The sequence below is a fragment of the Crocodylus porosus genome, unplaced genomic scaffold (assembly GCF_001723895.1).
Source record: "Crocodylus porosus isolate Cpor-Errol unplaced genomic scaffold, CroPor_comp1, whole genome shotgun sequence".
NCBI classification, from domain to species: domain Eukaryota; kingdom Metazoa; phylum Chordata; order Crocodylia; family Crocodylidae; genus Crocodylus; species Crocodylus porosus.
The window spans coordinates 197,186,463-197,209,200 of record NW_017728906.1 but is presented as its reverse complement, the minus strand read 5'-3'; the positions used below and the strand labels follow the sequence as shown (position 1 = coordinate 197,209,200).

Here is a 22,738-nt window from a genome sequence, read left to right as displayed (position 1 = left end):
CAATCCCACCTGACATGGAAACACCCACGGCCCCGCTGACAAGGAACCGTTTTGTGTCACCGATGCAACCAGCAGCTCACAAAAGGCAGAGCCGAAACCTGCAAAGGGACCTGCACAGACTGCCGAGTGCTTTGCTTTCACACGCAGAGTCGAGAGGAAGCAAATGGTTAGGCGGGTGCAATGCACCCATGGCAGCGGGGAGAGCTGAGGGGAAGTTAACTTATTTATGTTTTTTAATTTCATGTCTCGGGCCAAAGCAGCCAAATCAGTTCTGAATTGTAGCAACTGAGCCGAGCTCGATCATTCAAGTGATCTAGTCTGTGCAGTACTAGTCTCCTCCCTCCCAGGATCTTCAGCCTGGGGTTTCAGATACCCCCAAGTCCATGGCAGGCATCCTATGTGCAAGCCCCAAGCCTAGAGGCCTTGGAGTTCCTTAGTCTCACTTGCCCCTAGCCAAAACGCCAAAGGAGCAAGCTAGCGGGAAAGGAGAGCGACTCCCCACTACCATAAATTGCGTAGCTGAGATCCTCACACCTAGAGGCACTTGCAGCCTCTGGCAGGGGTCAGCCGGCCTGTAGTGCAAGGCACAGGTCTTTACCCTCTACCCACACTGAGTGAGTCATTCTAGGCCGAGAAGAAGGGGATCTCCCCCTCCAAGGTAAGTAAAACCACCTGGGTTGAAAACCACCGCATGGTATCTTCCCTGCCACGCATCAGTGGCCACATATCTGCCACCTCACTCCTCTCTAGCAATAGTCGCATTTGTTGGCGCTGCCACTTTCTACTTGCTCCCAGCTGAGTCAGGGATGGGAGAAGCAATCAAGGTTTCCTTCCTCTGAAGTTCAGTCTCCTGGGGCACTTGTACACATGATGCCATTAACATGCACACATGACGAAAATGTCCCTGTGTGGCTTAATGGCAACACACTGTACACGTGCAAGACTTCTGGGGGTTTTAAACGGCTTTGCGTGGTTGCAAACTAAACTACATCCGGATGTAGGTTAGTTTGTCACGTTGCAAACTGCAACGATGCAGCCGTCAGCTTGCACCCCTCCTGACGGGGCTGTTCCCACCGCTGACACCAGCTTCTGCGGGTGCTCGCCGGCCCCATCCCTGATGGCATTGCTGGCTTCTGCAGGTGCCCTGCCAGGCTCAGGAGGCATCAGTCACCCATGGGCTGGGTGCTGCCTCCGACACGGGGCAGCACCCTCCCTGCTAGCAGCCTGCCTGGGCGGCCCCCGGGGATGCTGCCACCATAGAGGGAAGGACCAAGGCTCCCCGCTGCTCAGGAGCTGCTTGGCCCACCAGCACCACCCCCCAGCCACGGGCAGTCTCCGGCTCCGACAAAAAACAGGGTCATGCCCCTCACCGTAATGTGATGGAAAAATTGAAACAGCAGGTTGCAATTAAAAACCCACCATTTCAATGTAGGAAGCATAGAATAAAACCCTGAGGACTACACCCCCCCGTCACGTGTACAAGCGCCCATGGTTTCTGGGCGTTATCAGGAGTGGCGAGTGGGCAGGAAAAGCCACCTCCTTGCTGACTCCCTCTCCCCCATGGTGCCTCAGTGCAGCACGGAGTCAGGGAGCGACGAGGAGGGAAAGGCAGCACCCACCCACTACCCAACTGTTGGGCAACGTAAGGGTATCGGGAAGAATTGACTGAGGACGGGGAGAGAGATTAGCGGAGGGACAGGACAAGAGAAAGCAACAGGACGGAGGGATCTTGGACAACGGGCAGCACAACGGTGAAGGGAAAAGAGGGAAGGGGTAGGGGGGAGAAGAGAGGCCAATTCAAGTCAAGATCCAGGGCAGACAGTGTTAGGGCCAACATGCAAGACTAGGAGACAGGACACCTGGGTCCTAGGTGCAGCTCTGCCACCAAATCGCTGTGAAAGCCTGGGGAGGTGTAGTCCCCTCCCTCTGCCTCTGCTCCCCCATCCGTGATACAGCCCTTCCCCACAGGAAGGGGCAAATGCTTTAAGACCCTCCAGCGGAAAAAAAAAGCTATGGCTAGTACCCGTGAGTAAGAGGGGGGAAGTTTGGGCAATACGAACATATTTGCTCCCTTTTACATGCTTCCTCAGATGAAGAAGCATCAGCTGCAGCACTTGTCCCCTGGAGCCAGCCAAATACTTCCTCAGCACAGCCACACACACCACTTGTTTCCTGAATCACTATTACCGCCACACAGAGAGAATGAGAGGGGGCGATATCCTTCTCCACGACAGCGTCAGTATTGCCAGCTCCACCGTGCCGAAAATCACGAGATGAACTCTTGCAAAATCAAGAGATTGGCACGTAAATCATGAGATGTTATTTCTGAAGTGTGTGTGTGGTAGGGTTATTTGTGAAGGCGTTGGGGGCTGTGGGTGGGGGGGGGTGTTGGGGCCTGGACAGGGGGGTCCCCACATGCCCTGGCAGGGTGCGGGGGACTGTGGTGCGACTCCCCTGCAGTGTGGTGTGTACCCGCGGGGGAGGCATGGGGGCACGTGTTTCCTGCGGGTCAGATGTGAGCTGGGTCTCTGTGCCATACTGCCTTGCCCTGGGAGCTCAGCCACACGACCCTAGTGAGCCTCCTGCCGCCGGGCAGCCAACGGGCCCCGTGTGCCCTGCCTGCCTGGCAAGTGGCAATGGCATCGTGCGGCTGAGCTCCTGGGGCAAGGCAGCAGGGTGCAGAGCCCCAGCCCGCAGCGGGTATCCTGCCTCTGACTCGCAGGGGACACGTGCCCCCATACCTCCCCCGGGGGTGCACGATGCTGAGGGGAGCCGCACCGCTCCCCTGCGCCTCTGGATGATCCACCCCGGCCCCAGAGCCCCATTCACCCGAACCCCTGCTCCTGCCCCACTCCCTCCCTCACCGCAGGGGCCTCAAATCTCATCCCCCCCCCCCTTCCCCTCTACTTACCAGTTGGGAAAATCTGGAGATCTGAGGGTTGGATCAGGAAATCACGAGTCTGAGTTATTCTGACTTTGAAATCCCGAGTCGCACGATGGTTTTGTGATGCTTGGCATTACGAGATTATTGCACGGGGGGGGAACACCCCGAAAACCCGTAGAATTAAAATCACCAAATCTAGCCCAACCTCCAGTTATGAGAGTCGATTCTGGATCAGCAAGCCCAACCTCCACAGCCACTTCCCTGCAGGTGCCAGGATTTCAGCTCAGGACCAGGGTCCGTGTTTTAGAGACGGCTTTTCCAAAGGTCTTCAAGATTCTGCCTAGGATGTGCGCCCGAAACAGAGCAAAACCCATGCATCTGGAGCCAAGGGATGATTAAGGCACAGAAAGTGGGTACTGCCAAACGGACGGGAATTCATCAGCACCCCCAAGCCCACTCCCCTACCTTCCCGGCCAAAACCGAACACTGCATTTTGCATGAGTTATGCCGCATGCCTGTGGACAGTCATCTCCCCAGGGTCCAGCAACCACCCAAGTCATCTTCAATCCATAGCTGACTTAGCTGCCTTCTTCCTTTGAAAGGATCTGGCTTGTTTTACACCCTGCTTGGCTCCCAGTAGCATCACGCCAGAGCCACTGAATCATCTCTGCTCCAAGCAATCCAGATGGACAAAAGCCACGCAACCTCATTTCCCTTGCTTTTGATTGTGCTGTTTGCAATAGTGGACTGCTCCACAAGGAACTGTTTTTACATTTCAATGGCATGATTAACGACAATGGAAACATAATTACACAGCAGAAAAACCTTTCAACTCCAGACAGATGAGGGATACATCTTAGAGGCAGACACGATTACTCTCAATTACCATATATTAAAATGCCAACACTCAGACCAAACCCCACAAAAGGCATCTCTACGGTCTAATGCTATTGTTTCTGTGGTTACTTTGCAGTATTAGAAGTCAGAAGCCCATATGGCTCAGCACAAAGCAGTCTTAAAATACATTCTGGCATGTACTAAAAAGAGGAAAGCTTAGGACTTCGATGAGCTGCAAACACAGCTAGTTACAGTGCTCTTGAAACTTTTTCAATCTCTTCTTACTGGTTAGTTAAAGTAGATTATGCCAGGGGACTAAAGACACGTTACAGAAGAGAATGGATTTGACATGTTCCAGCCCCGGGGGGTGTTATGCAGTTATGAGTGGGTGAGCAGGTGAGCCAGACAGCTCCAGATGAGAGAGCAAGAGATACAAGAAGATTTTCTCCAGCAGTGACAGCATATCAGAGCAGAATTTCACCCTGAGGGCCTTCCAGAGACCCTAAATCCAAAAGTTATCCACATCAATTAGCAAACTGCTGCTGACTTTGGCCATTATGGGCCCAAAGTACGAACTGTATGCCAGGAGGGAACGCTACCTAATTTGTGCATGCTGATCAAAGGAAGCGATGGATCAGGATGTGCTACTAGTTTTGAGCTTGTATGCCATTGAGATTGCGGCCTGTCTCTTACTATGGGTCTCACTAGTACCTAACATGAGCCCTCTAGGCATCGCCATCACCTGAATAAAAAATAAATAAAAATTAAACATTTGGCCTCTAACAAAAGACCTTCTGTTGGCTAGCCAAGTCATTTTCATCTGGCCTTTCTCCAACCCCCGAACTTCAAGGGTCTAGCATCAGGCTGGATTGTGTTTACTTGTATTATTTTTCTGTAGCCAGGCTAGCAAGACTAATTGCGAGACAGAAAGCAATTAAAATCTGCAGCAGAGCCAAAACCTACGCTCCACCACGTACCATAAAGATATCTCTCTGTCCAATGCATACCGATAGCTGAGTCAACGTGGAGCTCATAAAAGGCCAATCTATAATTCATGCAGGCTGGACGACAGACTCTGAGAGTTACTCACTCGGTGCAACTTCTAAATGAAATGACACTGTAGTAACGAGAAACTGAGAGATTAGCTCACCAATTCTTCTCTCCCCCACTACAAAAGTCAGACATTTCCGAGGCACTCTTTTGCCATTGTTGCTATGGTTGGTGGTCATCTTGACCGTATCCCCAAATGACAAAATATTAAAATCACCATGCTGATTATGATCCACCCAATTAAGCCTCGTGTTGAGACTTCTTTATCTGCTATGCTCTGATCCACAAACATGTATTTCAGGGGTGTCAAAGATCCAGTCTGCAGGCCAGATGTGGCCCAAGGAGCCCTATGATCCAGCTGTGGGTCTTAGATTAGCCCCATGAGCTGCATATGGCACACAAAACCAGCCCAGCCCTATGCACTGGATCTGGTATGCAAGGCCGGTTTATGGGCCCAGTCTAACCCAAGGACCAGCTCCATGTCCCTCATCCAGCCCAGGGGGATGCGTGAGTTTAACCGGGATCAGTTATACCAGGGGTATTGGAGTGCAGACACACAGACACACACAGGCGTGCAGGAACATGAAACAGTGGAGATTGCCCCCACGTGTCATGGCCTCATCTAAATCCCAGTGGTGAACCACACCAAGTCTGCAATGTCATCTCAGCTCAGAAAAACCAGTTACTTACTGGCCCCATTTCACCTTTCTATAAATAATGTGGCTCTCTGACCCTGACCCATGCTGGGTGAACGTGCATGGGTAGCGTATTTATGCCCCCTGGCTGATCACCTGGTTAATGGTGGCCAAATGAAATTGGGGAGGGGTGGGAGGAGAGTAGGGCAGAGGAGAGGAAAGGGCAAGAAGGGCGTGCACCTTTCGCACATGCATCTTCAAAGCAGGCCTGAAGCCAAGGGCAGTGGTGATGTAAGTACTGTGAGGGGGCAGAGAGACAGACAACAAACTGGATGTTAAACCATAGACGACGCCTGCCAAAACCTCACTCTGGGGCCAGTTACTGCAGTGCAAGTACCAAGCCTGGGTCACCAATGAAAGCCAAGTACAAACAGCCCATCAGCCTGGGCTCAACATGTACAGACCAAGGATGAAGCATAGGCAGACTCTAGGGAAGGGGCGTCTTACCACCTCACACCCATAACTCACCTTTCACGCCATGCAAAGAAGGGTTAGCTGTTTTAATATTACAGGGACATTTTTGATCACCCAAAATAACTTCATATTTGAAGCAGAACCCATCTGCTACGGCAATGCCAATCCATGCAGGGGGTGGGGGGAATCTGTTGCAGAGCGCTAGTGACTGCCAGCTTTTTTCTTCTTTTTTTAATAAGCACCAGAAGTGTTTAAGAGTAATTTAAACTGAACAAGGGATACGGAGACGTCCCTCCACTTGGGCTATGGACAGAAGTTACGCATAAAACAGTATAAGTGACTGGAAACTGGTTCAGATCTGTAACATAACAGAAGTTTAGTACACAAAAACCACTTTCAAAATGGCCCAAACAAGTTTAAGATAAACCTGGATGGATGTAGTATCAGACTGAACCGATTTAGGTTAAAGTGGTTTACAGATTCCCTCCAGATTCAAGTTAATGAAGAGTCCCCTGGCATCCCAAGATGCTGTGTACCTCCAGCTGAGCTGGGAGATGTGCTCTAGCACCCCCCGCACCTCCCAGCTTCTAGCCTGGGCCACTGCAGGCATGTGGCTGCATTTCCAAAGTCAAAAGTATATGTCTGCTCACTTGCTTCAATCTTGGCAGCTTAGACTAACCTGCAAAGATTGAATTGATTCAGCCTCGGGTTTTTTGACTGTTTGCACTTAGCCCTAGAGTCCTTCAGTCAAGACAGGACATCTTTCAAAAACACTGAAACTCACCCACACATTTTGGGGCTGGATGAAGGAAGTCACAAGATGAAAGTCTCTGGGCCTGAAGTCTGCAGGTCAGCCTGTCCCCACCATGGCCCTATTTGGCCATAGACCTATGATTCTCAGTCCATGGTTGCAGGACCCTGGGGTATCCCAAGATCTTTTTAAGGGTGTTGCTGAGCACAGTGCAATAATTAACACTGTTAGGTATGCAAACACCTGCATAGGTTTCATAAGATGAACCCAAACATTTCAAATAGGAATCCAGTGTCAAAAACACTCTGACCTGCTATGTGAGGGCTTTCCAGGTCCTCTGTCTCAGACGAATTGCTGAACCTGTTCTGTTAAACCCAGCAAAAGGTAAGAGCTACCATTTTCCAGTCAGGGACCTGAAGTCTGGAAAGGTTGGGAAGCACCGTCATAGAGTCTGTAAAACTGATGAAGATTAGGTAGTGCACCTGTGCCCGCATCTCCTTTAGTGGAGGATGCTACTCATCATAATAGCTTCCTACACAGTGGCAGCTCAGAGCTACTCTTCAGCTCAGGTGTTCATTGGGACTTAAGGTTTTATGATCAGATTCCCAGGTTCAGTCCTCCTGACTACCACTGGGTCTGCCCCCATGCAGACGCTGCTGCAATAACCCACACGTTTCCAACACCCTGGCATTATTCAATTCCACAAAATTCTCTCCATGGAATTAATCTGCATTATATCTATTAGTTAAGGGCCTAGCACTCAAGTAAGGTACCTAAACCCTAACAAGACTGGAGAGATAAAAGAGGTACGTCCAAGATCGCCATCATCCTCTCATTGACCGGTCTATCTGTCGCATCCCAAATGCATATTTTAAGAGCATAATCTATTCCCAAACAGCCATGCCAACAGTAATATAGCAGAAATACTCTCGCTTGTAGACAAAATCCAAATGGACGCTCTGAGAGCCAAGTTACCGCAGCAGGCAAGCAATCCTCAGCATTTCCTCTCCATTCACTGAAACGCTGCGCCTGTGCTACTTCCATGCCAGAACAAGCAAGTTGTCTGTGCTGCCGCTGCAAATGTCAGTGCAGGCTCCTCTTTTGCTACCCGGCCTTGGCTTTCATTCCACTTGAGCTAACAGGAACGGCAGGGAAGGGTTTCGACTTTCAGCTGCAAAAGTCAGACTAGAAAAAGGATAGCCAGAGCCCTCAGCAGGGGGAAAAAAACAATTCACACTTCACAGTCCCCTCCGCTCCGCTCCCTAGGATGCACAGAAACAAAACCCAAGAGATTTCCCGGTGAAAGGCTTTTCGTTCTTCATCCAAGTCTCACCCCCGGAGCACAGAAGATACTGGTAGGAGCTCCTTTAATTAAACCACACGCATAATAAAAGACGTGTGTTGGTGAGGGACTTGGCAATAAATCCAAATTGCAGATAAGCAGCAGTCGCACCAGGGGCGCCTGAATTATTAATTATCTTTCAGCTGCAAAAGGCAAGATGGGCCTGAGGCTCGAAGTTCACGTGGAGATCCAAGCCCCTTTTGAATCCTAGCTACGCTGGTGTGAACCTGAACTAACCACTCCAGTCACTACCATCGAGTCACGCGCTGTAACTGAGCCGAGTCTGGTCCTACGCTTCAGCCAGCGCACGGCCCTCAAAAAGCAACCTCCGGTCCTAGTCATTGTTCAGAATCTCTCTCAGGAGCCGCAAAATAAACCTGGGTCACCAAGACCTTGGTGATTATCCAACATTTGCTGCCAGCCGACCGCCGAACCACCAGATTTTCAGATTCCTTCGGTGACCATCAAATCTCAACAAATTTAAAAAGCCCCATCAATCCTAAACTCTTTAGTCATATTTTCTCTGTAAGTGGTTTCAAAGGCACCATGGTTATTTTCCCAATGCAGGTGGAAGCTGTTCCTGCGACAACACAAATGGAACATGGTCAAGTTAATACTATCACCGTATGCAGCACAGGCAGGGGCAGGGGAGGGGATGTGGAGCAAGGTATGGCAAGCCTACGCCGTCAGTAGTTGTGTACCCATCCTGTTAATAGGATTTATAATGTTTTCCTGGCTAGCATCTTTCAGGAGCGCTCTGTTCACTTACTTCATCCCCAAAAGCAGCATTGCCATGGGTGGAACTAGCATTTTGCAAAAGGGGGTGCATTTGGTGAGGTGCATCATTGCACCTAAAACAACACATACTTTTCTCCCATTAAAAAACTAGAAGCTTTATTAATACGCTAGGGGCCTAGGGCTGGATTATTCAGTTTAAGATCAAAGCAAAAACAAAGATAACATCATGGGAATGAGTCAAAAACAATATGCAGGGCAATGAAATAGGAGCTTCCTTCCCAGAAGCAGCTAACAGAGAGAGGAACTGCAGATCAAAGGTGAGCTAAACTGGTGGAACATAAAGACCATTGAAAAAAAAAAAAGAGGGTCCTTAACTTCCGAGGAAGGAAGAGTTTGGAAGGGATCTGGTGCCGCTGCTGCAGCCGCCAGGGACCTGCTCAGCTTCCCCTGCCTCCAGCGGCATCTCCTCGCGTCCCTGCCGCAGCACTCGCTCCAGGCAGCAGGTAGAGAGGCTGCAGCTGGGTGGGAGCGCGGCTGGGGCTGGCGGGAGTGCAGAGCCCGCTCCCAGACGGGCAGCCATAGCACGGAGCTCGGGTGGGCAAGGTGTGGGAGTGGGGTATAGTGGAGGGTAGGGGGGTGTCGGCTGCCCCCACTCCATGGCACACAGCCTGCAATGCCAGTGGTGGCAGCAGGCCCTTGGGTCACTCGTGGTCCACACAAGCGCAGCCGCCCAGTTCCAGCCAGTTCCAGGAGCTGCTTGTGGCAGCCAGGAGCAGAGCCAGACCGGCCTGCTATTATCACACGAGGCTCCCCGGGGCTCACATGGAGTTCCCGGGACTCGCGCGCCACCAAGGGAAGCCCCGCACAATGCAGCGGTGGCCTGGCCCCACGCCCTGCCGCCACGTGCAGCTCCTGGGACTCCACCCTCCCTCACCCCCCCCCACAGATACACACCCACACCCCCAACATGCCTACAGCCCCCACACACAGCCACACTCCCTCTCAAACCTCCCACACCCCACCATACCCACACACACCCAACCACACCCCACACACAATAAACAAGAGTAAGACTTTATTTTTGAGCTATTACACAATCACCTCTAGATACACTATGCAAGCACATATAAAAAATCAGGACAAAAGTATCTTCTGAAATAAAATTAAACTACATGACGGTACACGTTCGACTTTTAGTATGTGATTTCATTTTTTTCCAGTTCCAAAATGGCAATGCCCCGCAAAAGGAGTAGTTCAAGGGCAAGAGGAGGGACTTCTGGTGGCAAAGGGCAAGGGTTAGGGCATAGGCAACACGTGGGGGGCGGGGAACAGGGGAGCACGTGCCCGCCCTGAGATTGGCCATCGCCGAAGCTGCCAGTGGCTTCTGCAGATAGTCGCCGCCCCCCAGCATTGCTGCCGACACAGCTACCGGTGGATGCGGGCAGCACCCGCTCACTGCTTACCACCCCCACTACTGCTGACACTGCCAGCGGCGGCTGCAGGTGGTCCCTGCTCACTGCTGCCGACAAGTGCAGGCGGCGGCTGCGGGCAGTCCCCACCGCCATGGTGGGTGGCACCAGCTGTTGATGAGTTAGCAGGCAGGACTTCCAGTCCCAAAATGGCAACCAGGAGATGAGGTACATGTCAAGGGATGAGGTTACCATTGCAGCCCTCGGCAGCTCACCCAAACTCAGTAAGTGGCCCTCCAACCAAAATAGTTGCCCACCCCTGGTTAAGATCCTCCCAATGTAGTATTTCACCCAGCCCCAAACAGCATCCCTGACACAGCAAGTCCACCTGGGGGTGAGGGAAGCTTATCGATGAGGCGATGTTGAGCACGTGGGATGTGGCTGCACTTTGTGCCCAGCGGACTAGGGGAGCACAGGAGGAGATGACAGGCAATGCCCCAAAAGCAAGCTATGCTGGTTGGCAAAGTGGCTTAATTCAGGCTGCTGGGAGACAGCCCAACTGTTTGGCACTAAGTGGAAACATAAACCTGTAAGCATCTGTAACAGAGCACATCGCCTGCTACCATGAATGGCCCCATTGTCTTCAGCGGGACGACCGACTGGAGTGAGCACCGAGTTCAAGAGCGCTTATGTAACAAGCTGGCAAAAGCGTCGCATTCCCTTCTGCTGGCTGGCCAGGGCTGTTAGAGTGACAGTGCTTTTAATTAATCATATAAACTAGTGTCAGTCCCTATTGCTTCTTTAAAGTCTCTTGATTTTTCTTCAAGGTTAGAAGAAAGAATTGTGGAATTGCTGCGATCAAAAGGGCCTCGCACAACAAGTCCACAGTCCCTCACATCAACTGGATTAGGAGACAATGAAAGGAAATTCATTCAGCAACCCACTAACCAAAAAGGAGCAGCAAATTTTGTGGCAGTGGGGACGAACTGATTAAAAACTGCGCATACAAATATGTTATATTTGCGGCACTTAGTCCATCCACTATGACACCTTTAATAACCTAATAGAATTTCATGGTAGACAATAAAGCAAGCTAAAGCCACTCCCATGTCCCAGGGTTTCCAGCCAATTTAGCTTTTAACAGACTGTAGTGGTGAGGAGGGCATTAATGAGGGGTTTATTATGATAATCTAGTAAACATCACCATTACACAGAATTTATAATCCATGCATGCACAGCTATATCTGCCGGGCTGTGAGGTCTCGCATTACTCCAAACTTTGTTACTTTTACGAAACGCAGGGCAGAACATTTCCTGGTGCACGAAGAATCAGCAGCATCAAAAATTGAAAGCTGAAGGTACAACTAACAAATGAAGCAAGCAGAGTACAGATTTATGATGCCTCGTCTTGCTCTTTATTGTGCCACCTGGATTGCAATTTTGCAGCTACCAGCCTGCGGGTTGAGCCCTACCAAAGTCCACAGGGTTTCACACGCACATTTCCAGGCTGACTTGCAGTTTGGAAAGCCTGGTGCCCGTGACCTGCCTCCGTTCTCCCCGTTGGTTAGGAGGATTCTGCCGTAATGCCCCACACTTTGTACATGCCGTCTTGTGTCTAAGGATCTGTGAGTGCGACAACAAACCTAAAGCTGTTAAAAACATCTCTCAAAGGGCTAAATATAACAAAACCTGTAGCCATCGATACCAACAGGACTCAAACCCAGAACCTCCTACTCCAAAAGGGCAACTCCTTACCATTTAAGCTAAGAGACTCTTCAGCACCTGATAACAGAACAGGCCCTATCTTATGGGACACATTACAACCACTTCGATTTCATCCAGTAGGAGGCTAATGGCATTATGCCCATCTTACAGATCAGTAAACGGAGGCACTGAGTAGTTTAGAGGCACAGAAAGGCAATGACAGAACGTGTCCCAAGACATATATGCCTTGCCCTACAACACAAGCTCTCTGGGGCAAGGATCATGTGTGTATGAGCAAAGTGGAGCCATGGTCTGTGACCGGGGTTCCTAGGAATCAGTGCAATATAAACAGCCAACCATCCACTGCTGTACCACAGTCTCTACCCATAAACTCAACCTCTCCATAGAAAGGAGCGCTACGATCATTCAGAAGGGTGGTTACTTTAGGCACCCATATTCTTGTTAAATTACCCGCTTTTTGATGGCTGTAACTAGCAACATGGATCTTCAACGTATTTCAGTAACAAATCGTGCGTGTGAAAATCACTCGTGTAAGCACCAGGCCGGCAGAATCAGAGCATAGCTCCCTGCGCGGCCCTGCCAGCACCCAAGGCAGCCGTGTCAATCCAGCTCCTTCTGGACAGGTGTCTACATAATAAAATTAGCAACAACCCTGGTACACAGTGCAAAGTTCAGCACAGTCTGGATTTCAACAACAGCCAGGCTGCCAGTAAGTGACACCTTCCTAGATAGGGTCTAGGTATCAGTTACCACTAAAACTTTTAGAAATAAAGTTCTTTTACTGTAGGATTTTCTTTTAGCTAATTCACTCAAAATGCACTTATTGCACTCAGTAGCCAAATAGTCTTTTCTGGTGTTGACCAGGTCTTCCCACCCAAAGTGGGGATCCAAAATGCTTTATTCTAACAAAACTTGCAAAACAAGAACAATACAATTGGATACAGAGCTAAGGAGCGAGACAGGGAAGCTGCCCCTCAGGCAGATACAATTACCTACCAATTTGGTAACACGAGGAGGGAAGCCTAGATTAACCTGACTTTGAGTGACAAAGGTTAGCGTCCAAGAAAAAACTAAAACCCTTTCAGCTTGTGCTGCCCAGGATTCAGCTGTATTCTTGCAGACTGAAACCCTACAGGAAAAATTCAAGGGCATCTGATATATACTGCCCATTGCACAATGCACAGGTGGTATTTGTTACGCAGGACCTATCCAATGCCTTCTCAGGGGACAGGTATGCAGGCAGTCTCTGACAGGGCCCTTCCACAGCCCGAGGAGTGAAATGTAATTTAATGCACACGATTCAAGCAGGAGCTACTTACCTCTGGCAAGAGATTTCCTGCAAGAAATCGCAAAGTAACCCTCTTTGGGAGGGACGTTCTAGGAAGGAGATCTCCAGACCAAGCAGACTCTTGGGAGAAACATAATCCTGCCACAGGTTTGTTAGTCCATTCCCCAGCCAGGGCAGCACTGATCCCTACAGCGCGTTCTCCGTTCTTTCCCCAACCCCAGTGAAATTCTCCTTCATTCTTTGCATTTTCACACTTGAGATATCTGCAGATGGTCGTCACTCCCTCGGCCAAGTTACGCGTATTTGGCACGTTCTTACAAAAAAAGTCATTTGCTGTTGCTTTTCCGTAAACTTTCTCCATGGTGCCAATAGGTTCCTGATATTAAGATGTCCCAAACTAAATGCAATATTCTCAGCTCAGTTTCATCATGCATTGGCCCCTTTTGCCATTTAGCAAGCCCAGTAGCACTGCTACGCCCTTCTCGGCGTTACAGCACTCAAAACCTCTCATCCAAATTTAAGGAGGGTGGACTTGGGTTTCCAGAACTAAACCTGCACCTGTAGGTTTTGTTCCCGGTCCAGTCCCAAACTGACAAGGATCTATAATAAGAATGCCAAAACCTATAATACGAACCTTGTCTACCTATAATAAGAATAACATTCTGCATCATCTGAGCCAGAGCTTGAATTAGGACATTTCAACTGAAGATGGATGAACAGAGGTGGTATTAGGGCAGTTGCATGGGGTCCCCGCTGCATTGTGGTTTTGTTTTAGGGTTCATGCTACTTGCCAGAAGGTGGACCCTCAGGATGTTACAAAAGGCCTCTGTGCAGCTATAGCAGGAAAAGCTGCTTTCCGAGTTGCCATGCAACTACACAACCAGCAGCTGTCTCGCCCCCTGCAATCCATTTTTGCATGGTTATCTAGTACAGGCCTGAAGCTGAACCTCTGCATGGGGTCCCCAAAAGGTGGACCCTGCTGCTAGCCCTGAACATCCATTTTGTACGGAGTCTCATAAGAGCCTGTAGTTAAGTGTTAGAGCAAACCATACTACAGTCTTCGGTTTCCACCTCAAATCCTGTCTCCAAATTGAAACCCATGAACTAGATATCAAGCCAGATACCACCCACAACCCCAGCTTGACTGCTTCCTACTCATTCCTCCCACCAATTTTTTTTTTGTTTTGGATTATTCCCTTAAAATTGCTTAACTGCTACTTTTCAAATAGGATGTGACTTTGTTATTTTCTGTCCATATTTCCAAAGTCTTCGAAACAGAGTCAGGGCACAGAAATGAATACAAGGGCACCTACCCACAGCTTCATTTACTTTCACTTGAGATAACGACAGCCAGGCTAGGAAGACTGTCCAGATTAAAACGTCCATTAGCCAAAGTGTTTTTAAACCCAGAGAGTGTTTTATAATCGAGGCATGGCCTGTATGTCATTTAAATTAATTTCAGTTAATGCCAAAGTCTTTCAGGGGGACAAAAAACAGGGTAAAACAGGACCTTAGCATTTCTAATGCAAGAAGCAATTATGCCGCTGCAACAATCCAAAACTGAATGAGTGTTAACATTTATCCAGTTATATTCTAGCATAATTAAATCAGACCAATAATCCTATTATGCTGTGGATTACCCGGTAGAAATTATGCTACGAGCTAATTTTCATGCATGGTATCTTTCAGCGGCTTACTTCCTTTCCCTTTTTTGTGTCCTTGTGATAAGGTGTTTAGCAGTATTTGCAGATTCATTCAAATATGACAGGATTGCACTGGGAGTGCTTCTGCTATGGCCTTGAGCTTGTAACCCCTGCCCTGTCAACCATGTGCCTTAGCACCCGTGCCACCCCAGCGCCCAGCCGCTTGCTGTAAAGGAGGGAATTACACTGTGAACCAAACAGAAATGCACTTTTGTGATAAGGATGCCACCCACTTCCCTATGCTGCTATCTCACCAGGGAAGAGAGGAGAGGAAGCAGAGGGGGAAGGGATCCCTACATTACAGTTAGCAACTGATTAGCTGAACAGCCAGTATGGAAAAAAGCTTGCTTTGTGGACCCTAAGTAGTCAGACCCTTTCTGTCAGAGCGCTTGTAGCCAACTATCCATTATCCATATTCCAGCCAGGTTCTCACCCATCATTTCCACCAGGCTTCCCATGTGCTAAGTATACCATACGGGGGGCAAATCTCATGCTAATAAACCAGAATCAACCTGCAACCCGTGTGTCAACTACAACCATTAGTTCCATTTCTTCTGTATCATAGAAAATTAGGGCTGGAAGGGACCTCGGGAGGTCACCTAGTCCAACCCCCTGCTCAAAGCTCCTATGCTGTCCCATAACAACTGGTGATCCACAGACCAACCCGCTTGCTGAGGCAATGGATGGGAAAAGAGGGAAGGAAGGAGCCCAGGACCCGATGTTGGGGTGCCAGAGAAGAGCCCAGTTCCCAACTGAGGGGTGGAACAATTCGGAGGTTTGGGAAGGTTCAGCTTTGGAACAAGACTAATTGCTGGTTGGGAAAGAGAGCAAGGAAGCAACTGAGAGGGCTCAGAAAGAGGACAAAGTGGAAGGCTTGTGGAAAAGAGGTAATGAAGAGTAAAGCTGGGGAGAGTAAAGGAAGGCCTAGAAATAGAGACAGTACAGAAAAACATGGAGGGAAGCGGATGGAGGAGATCTGGTTAAGGAAAGGGATGCCATCAATGCTCATTGGGAGAAGTCTTTGGAAGACCTCCTCAAAATCGAGACTGGCATGGGGAGCGTTCTCAAATCGATCCTGCAACACCCAGGCAGGGACTCTCAGAAACCCTCCAACACTTGGTGAGGTGAGGAAAGCCATCAAGCAGATGAAGAAAAACAAGGCATCTGCAGCTGACAGACTCTCCACCAAAATCTTCAAGCGGGAGGGAAAGGAGCTCACATCACTGCCCCACGCCCTCAACTTAAGGATTTGAAATGATGAGGAAATCCCAGATGACCTCAAGGACGCTACGACTGCACCAATCTTCAAGAAAGGAGATAAGTCCAAGAGGAAATTACAGGGTGGTCTCCTTGCTGTCCACCACAGGAAAGACCACTGCAAGAACCCTCCTAAACCATCTCCTTCCACTTGCTGAAGAGTTCCTCCCAAACGCTTTAGGGCATCAGGAGGCAAAACTACCAGGATCCTCACAGCTCACCAGCTGCAGGAAACAGCATAAACTCTATATGGTCTTCTTTGACACCACGAAAGCCTTTGGGTGTCAGAGAAGCGCCGTGGAGGATCCTTCTAAGGAGGCCCACCGAAACTCATGGATGCTCTTTGCCTGCTCCATGACGGTACGTGAGCAGCGGTTCTCAGTAATGGATCTATCCTTTGAGGTGAAGACAGGAGTTAAGCAAAGCTGCATTAGCATCACTCCACCACTCTTCTCATGGGGGACTTCAATCACCCTGGCATCTGCTGAGAGGACAACACAGTAGTCAACCTAGGAAGTTTTTGGAGAGTGCTGGGGACAACTTCTGAGTGCAAGTGCTGGAGCAGCAAACTAGAAGCTGTGCTCTTCTTATAAACAAGGAAGAAGTGGTGGAGGACAACCTGAGCAGCAAGGACCGTGAGATGATTGAGTTCAGGTTCCTGAGGAACGAAAGGAAGGAGAGCAGCAGAGTAAGGACCCTGGATTTCAGAAAAGCAGACTTTGCCTTGCTCAGGGAACTGCTGGGCAGGATCCCCTGGGAAGCCAGACTAAGAGGGAGGGGAGTCCAGGAGAGCTGGCTGTATTTTAAAGAAACCTCACTGACAGTGCAGGAACAAACCATCCCAATGAGCAAAAAGTCCAGCAAGCATGGCAGAAGACCAGCTTGGCTTAACAAGAGCTCTTCAGGAATCTAAATCACAAAAAGAAAATTTACTGGAAGTGGAAACTTGAAGAACTGACTAGGGAGGAGGATAGGAGCACTGCTCAGGCATACAGGGATGAAGTCGGGATGGCCAAAGCGCAGCTGGAGTTGCAGCCAGCAAGACACAAAGGGTTCCCATAAGTATGTCAGTACATGGATGTGGACACGAAGGGTTTCTGCTAGGGCTGTGCGAAACAGAAGCAGTTCGTTTCGACCAGCGTTTCAACGGTTCGACAGAACAGCATTTTGTTTTGACTTTTGTTTCGAGTCGAAACGGCTGTTCTGTATCGTTCCCTCAAAACAGTTTTGCGTTTCAAGCCTGGTTCAACATTTCGCCCATAGGATAGAACGGGGAAGGTCGAAACAGGCTATAACTTTGTCATTTCTCGCCTGAGTTAGATGAAACTTGCAGGAATGGTAGCCCCTTCTGAGGGCATGAAGCCTGCCAGGTTTTAAGGAGACAGGCATAGGGGTCTGGAGAGACTGCACCTCAAAATCTTGAGGGCCAAAAACTCCTGTCACTTGTACGTGTGAAGCCACAGCGGGGTCAAACCTGCAGGCTTGCTAGCCCCTGCTGAGGCCGTGAAGCCTGCCAAGGTTCAATGAGATAGGTGCAGCGGGACTCTGGGTTCTGGGGCCCTGCACCTCTGGCTGTTGACAGGCAAAACTCGTGCCATGGATGCTCGTGCAACTGCTGCCTCTCATCAGACAGCAGGACTGAAGATCCCCTATCACTTGTCACCAAGACCTGGGGGTAATAATTGGCCACAGTATGAATACGAGCCGGCAGTGCGATGCTGTAGCCAGCAGGGCCAACAATACATTGGCGTGCAGCAATTATTGATGTATCTCCAGCAAAACCATTGCAAAGAGGTGATTCTCCTGCTCTACCCAGGTCTTCTCAGCACTGGCGAGACTGCGGCTGGAGGACTGCATCCAGTTCTGGGCTGCACACCTTAACAAGGACGTGGTAACGCTTGAGAGAGTCCAGAGAAGAGCCACTCGTGTGATCAGAGACTTGCACGGCCAGCCGCATGAGGAAAGACTGAGGGACCTGGGACTCTTCAGCCTGAAAAAGAGGAGGCTGATAGGCGACTTGGTAGCAGCTTACTGCTACACCAGAAGCGTACATCTAGGGCTCGGTGAGCAACTGTTCACCAAAGCACCCTTGAACAAAACTAGGAGTAATGGTCACAAAATGGTCACAAACTCCTGCAAAATCATTTCAGGCTCAACATTAGGAAAAACTGCTTCACAACTAGCGTGTCCAGACTGTGATCACTACTTCTAGTTTTCATTTCTATGAAATCTATGAAATCTAATGTCTATGAAATCACATCAACTGTGCAAGGGCAGCCTTCGGATGCCTGAGGAAATGGGTGTTCAAAGATCATGACATCAGATCCAAAACCAAGCTCATGATGTATCAAGCAATTGTGATCAACTCTTACTGTATGAAGCTGAGACATGGACAATGTACAGGAGACACCTCCAGTCACTGGAGAGGTACCAGGAACACTGCCTGCAGAAAACCCTTCATATACAGTGGGAAGATAGACACACCAACATTAGGGTCCTTTTGCAAGCAAACCCCACAAGCGTTGAGGCGATGATCATCCAACTTCGCTGGGCCAGTCACATCATCTGGGTATCTAACTCCAGGACACCCAAAACAAAGTTATTCTCCCAGCTCAATCAAGGTGTACGCCCAAGAGGAGGGCAGAGCAAGGACTTCAAGGACGTCCTCAAGGCCAGCTTGAAAAACAAGCAACTTCAACAGCAACTCATGGGAGAGTATTACCCAGGATCACCCCAAATGGAGGAAAAGTCCATTTGCTGGAGGGATCTCAGTATTTTGAAACCTTATAATGAGAACAAATGAAAAAGCAGGAGTAGCAGAAACAGCGTGTCACGGACTACTTGCCCACCGGCACAGAAACACGTGCCTCGGTTGCAGCAGTCTGTCAGTCCCGGATCAGCCCATCAGCCATCTTCAGATCCACAGATAAGACAATCATGGAAGACAATGATCTTTGACTGCGAGGGATGACCAAAGACAGACGGAAAAACAATGATACCGTAACTAAATGGGGTAGCAGTATCCACAGGTGGGGTTACTGCAGAGGAAAGGACACCACAAGGATAGGACACATAGTGCCCTTTAGTCTATCATCTGGCACCTACCTGAAAGCTGTCATACTACTTGCAAAGGTGCCTTCTTACAACAGAGCCTCTGCACAAGCAGGGGGGTGGGGAAAAAACCACTTAAGCACGTGCTTAAATCCCATTGGGAAACAGTCTTATTGACTTCTAATAGAATTAAAATATGCACTTAAGTGTTTTACTGAACTGGGGATCAGGCAAGAGAAGGAGAGTGGGGACAATATTCAAGGCCAAGTGAGGGTGGTACAGATCAAACAGCATATGCTTTTAAATCTAGATTGATACATGGCAAATTTAGCTATTATTTATCTTGTTCTTACAGTACAGGGATCAGGAAGATTTATATCACTGGGGGGCATTAACATCCTTGAAGGTACGCTGATCTGCTAGCCTATCTAAAAACCACATACATCACGCACACGGCACATTATGCAATGTAAATCTGAGTTCACATTATCATTTGGTGTAGAATAAACATAGTTACAGACTAAATGCACTTATAAAGATGCATCTAGCTAATCTCTACCCATGTCTTTGTATTTGTCCAAAATACAAGACAAAAAGACATATAAATACACAAAGCACCTGTCAGGTGATGCATTTGCTACATGCCAAGACCACACACTATGTAGAAATGCGCATTGCAAAAAAAAAGAAAAATTCTCAGTGAGGACTCCAAAAGAAGAGGCTTATTCTTATTTTTGGCTGCATCTTCTCATATCCTCTATTAATTGTGTAGCATGCATAACAAGTGATCAATAAAACAAGAGCTCAAGTCTCTCGTGGTGGATGAAATCAGATTCTTTATGCTACTCTAGAAGCTTCAGAGATCCATTCCTTCCCCAACCCCCCCAAACATACACCCCATGTATAGTCAAAGCCTCCGGGATAACAGATGGTGTTAAGAGGAAGAAAAAAAGCAATTTGCATCTAAATAGTCGAAATAAAATAGGGTCATGTCACAAAGACCAGCAACATTCACCTGCTGTTTAAACCCCTCCCCGCCCCCAACCCCTGAAAAGCATCCTTGGAGTTCAACATTTATGTAGGCTAAATTTACCTTCGAAAAGCATGCTCTCCTAGAAAAAGACACAAGCCCATCTATCATGCTGGATTGACACAGCTGCAGCCACTGGAACTGTGACAATATGCAAACTCCCCTCTCAAACCAGGAAACACATGGCTATTTGATGAATGAGGCAACAACTGTGCCCTGACCATTAGGTCCCTCAATCAGACCTGCCACTGAGGAAGGTCTGCTATTCGATACAGTAACCGGTGCGCGAACAAAAACAGGGCGGACGCGTCTTCAAAACAGAAACACGCGGCTTTCCGAGTCGGCATCGTATCCGTGCAGCACCGCAGAGGAACCAGCCCCTGAAAACACGTTTGCCGTGTCAGGATGTTGCATTGCAAGGTGAAGTTACCCACAGGATCCTGCCTAATAGATGCAGGGTTACCCTTTTTTCATTTCAAAACAGAGGACACTGGGCCAGGGGAGCGGTAATTGGATTGTGAGGGGGTAGCAGTATGTCCATCTCCTGCTCCTGCTCCTCACTCCCAAGCCACATCCCCCCAGACAACCCTGCTGATGCCCCTCACTTTTTCCCCTGGGGCTGCCTGTGCCCTGGGCTCCTGAGACACGGTGCCCCTCACTCCCAAGCCACATCCCCCCCCCAGTCCCTCACTCCTGACCCACAGCCTCCTGGTTCCCCTAGCCTTGTAGCATCTCTCAGCTGCCCTGTCCCTGCAACCAAGGGCACTGGACCCAGTGCCACCGGCTGGGCCATGCAATCTCTGCTGCCCCCAAAGGGCCCTCCCACTCTCTTCTGCCACTGCAGGGGCAGGTACCTCCACCACCCTGCTGAAACCCCAGTGTCCGGACAGATTCCCCAGTGCCAACAGGCACCTGCCCCCGCTCACACACCAACCCCAGGACAGTCCCTGGTCCTGGCCCTCCAGCCTGCATCCCTCATAGACTTACCTGCATCCAGCTGCTGGGACTGCTCCCACCACCCTGCCAGGCTGCATGCCAGCTGTGGGCATGTGTGTGCGTGCATGCGTTTGCACACATGAAAACGCAAACGATGCCCCCTGCCTCCAACCCACTATTTGAAAATGCCTTTCAACCCATTATTTGAAATCAGCAGCATCTAAGTATCATTTGCTCCTTTTAAATGATAGAGCAGAGGAAGAAAAGAGGCCAAGTGAAATCCTGGCTGCAATAAGGTGTCAGTGGAAAAGCCAGTATCACCACCCAGCTTTCTGACTTTCATGCTCAGAGGCAGCATAGACAGCATTAGGTGTGAGGAGAGGCAAGCCCCTGTTCTGACCTCCGAGTCTGGCTTCTTTTCCCTGCGCCAGTCTCCCCTCCTTCCCTTCCTCTTGTCTAATTCAGTTGACGGGTTTTTGGTTGCAGCCATGTTGGTGTGATGAACAGGCACGCCAGGTTCTTTGGGTAGATGTGACATCTTTTATTAGACCAACCGAGTAGTTGGAAAAAAGTTCTTAGCAAGCTTTTGGGCACAGTCACCCTTCTTCTGACATACAAAATCTCTTCTCTTCTGAGACTTTTTTCGTTCCTTGGAGTCTCAGACCAGCAGAGACTTGCTATGCCTGAAGAAGGAGGATTGCACCCAAAAGCTTACAAAGAACTTTTTTCTAATTCAGTTGTAACTCTTTGACCAGACCATTAGACTTTTGTACAGCATCTAAGATGAGGGAATTCCCACCTCAGCTGTGCCGTCTCAAGTTACTCTTCATAGATTCATAGATGTTAGGGTCGGAAGGGACCTCAGTAGATCATCAAGTCCGACCCCCTGCCCTGGGAAGGACGACCCCAGCCCGGTGCCTGTCTACCCTCCTCTTGAAGACCCCCAAGGTAGGGGAGAGCACCACCAGCCTTGGAAGCCCATTCCAGATCCTAGCCACCCTTCTCATAAAGAAGTCCTTCCTGATGTCTAACGTAAATCTGCTCTCCATCAGTTTGTGGCCGTTGTTCTTAGTTACTCCAAGAGGCACCCTGGTAAACAGAGCATCTCCTATTCCCTGTTCCCCACCCCGATGAATTTGTAGGCAGCCACAAGATCCCCCCGCTCAGCCTTCTTTTGCAGAGGCTGAGGAGATCCAGGGCCTTCAATCTCTCCTCGTAGGACCTTGCCTGCTGGCTCCTAATCACTCAAGTGGCCCTCCTCTGAACCCTCTCAAGGCTGTCCATGTTAGGGTGACAGCATTTGGATCTTGGGGAGCACTGGATTTCAGCAAAGCTGTTGACCACAAGGCAAAATGATATATTAAAAGTAACATTGCAAGATGCTCAAGCAAGCATTTTCCTAACAATGGAGTAGTGCTGTAAAGACACATAGTTTATGTTGTAAGAAGAACAAGATGCAGCCCACCAGCTATCGTCAGGACATAAAGCAGAAGCAAGACCTTGGAAATGAAGGAGTCAGCAAGAAATGGCAAATGACTGGGAGAAGCAGGGTTCACTGTCTTACGCAGGCGCTCGTAACAAAAAGGCATGTAAATGAACAACATGCATAGGCAATTTAATGCTAATGA

At 49.3% G+C, this 22,738-nt stretch overlaps 1 protein-coding gene across 4 annotated transcripts in view; it reads right to left on the bottom strand.

The window, feature by feature from the left end:
* PAK1 (p21 (RAC1) activated kinase 1) overlaps nucleotides 1–22,738 on the bottom strand; it is a 92,913-nt gene that overhangs the window by 44,858 nt on the left and 25,317 nt on the right. For 2 of the 4 annotated variants that reach the window (XM_019530440.1, XM_019530443.1), the window contains exon 2: nucleotides 15,446–15,451. The exons of 1 other annotated variant lie outside the window; for it this stretch is intronic. The gene's annotated coding sequence lies outside the window, so the exon portion shown is untranslated. Of the gene's footprint in view, nucleotides 1–2,911; nucleotides 3,026–15,445; nucleotides 15,452–22,738 lie in introns of those variants that run through there. One more of the 4 variants, XM_019530441.1, reaches the window with a different exon arrangement.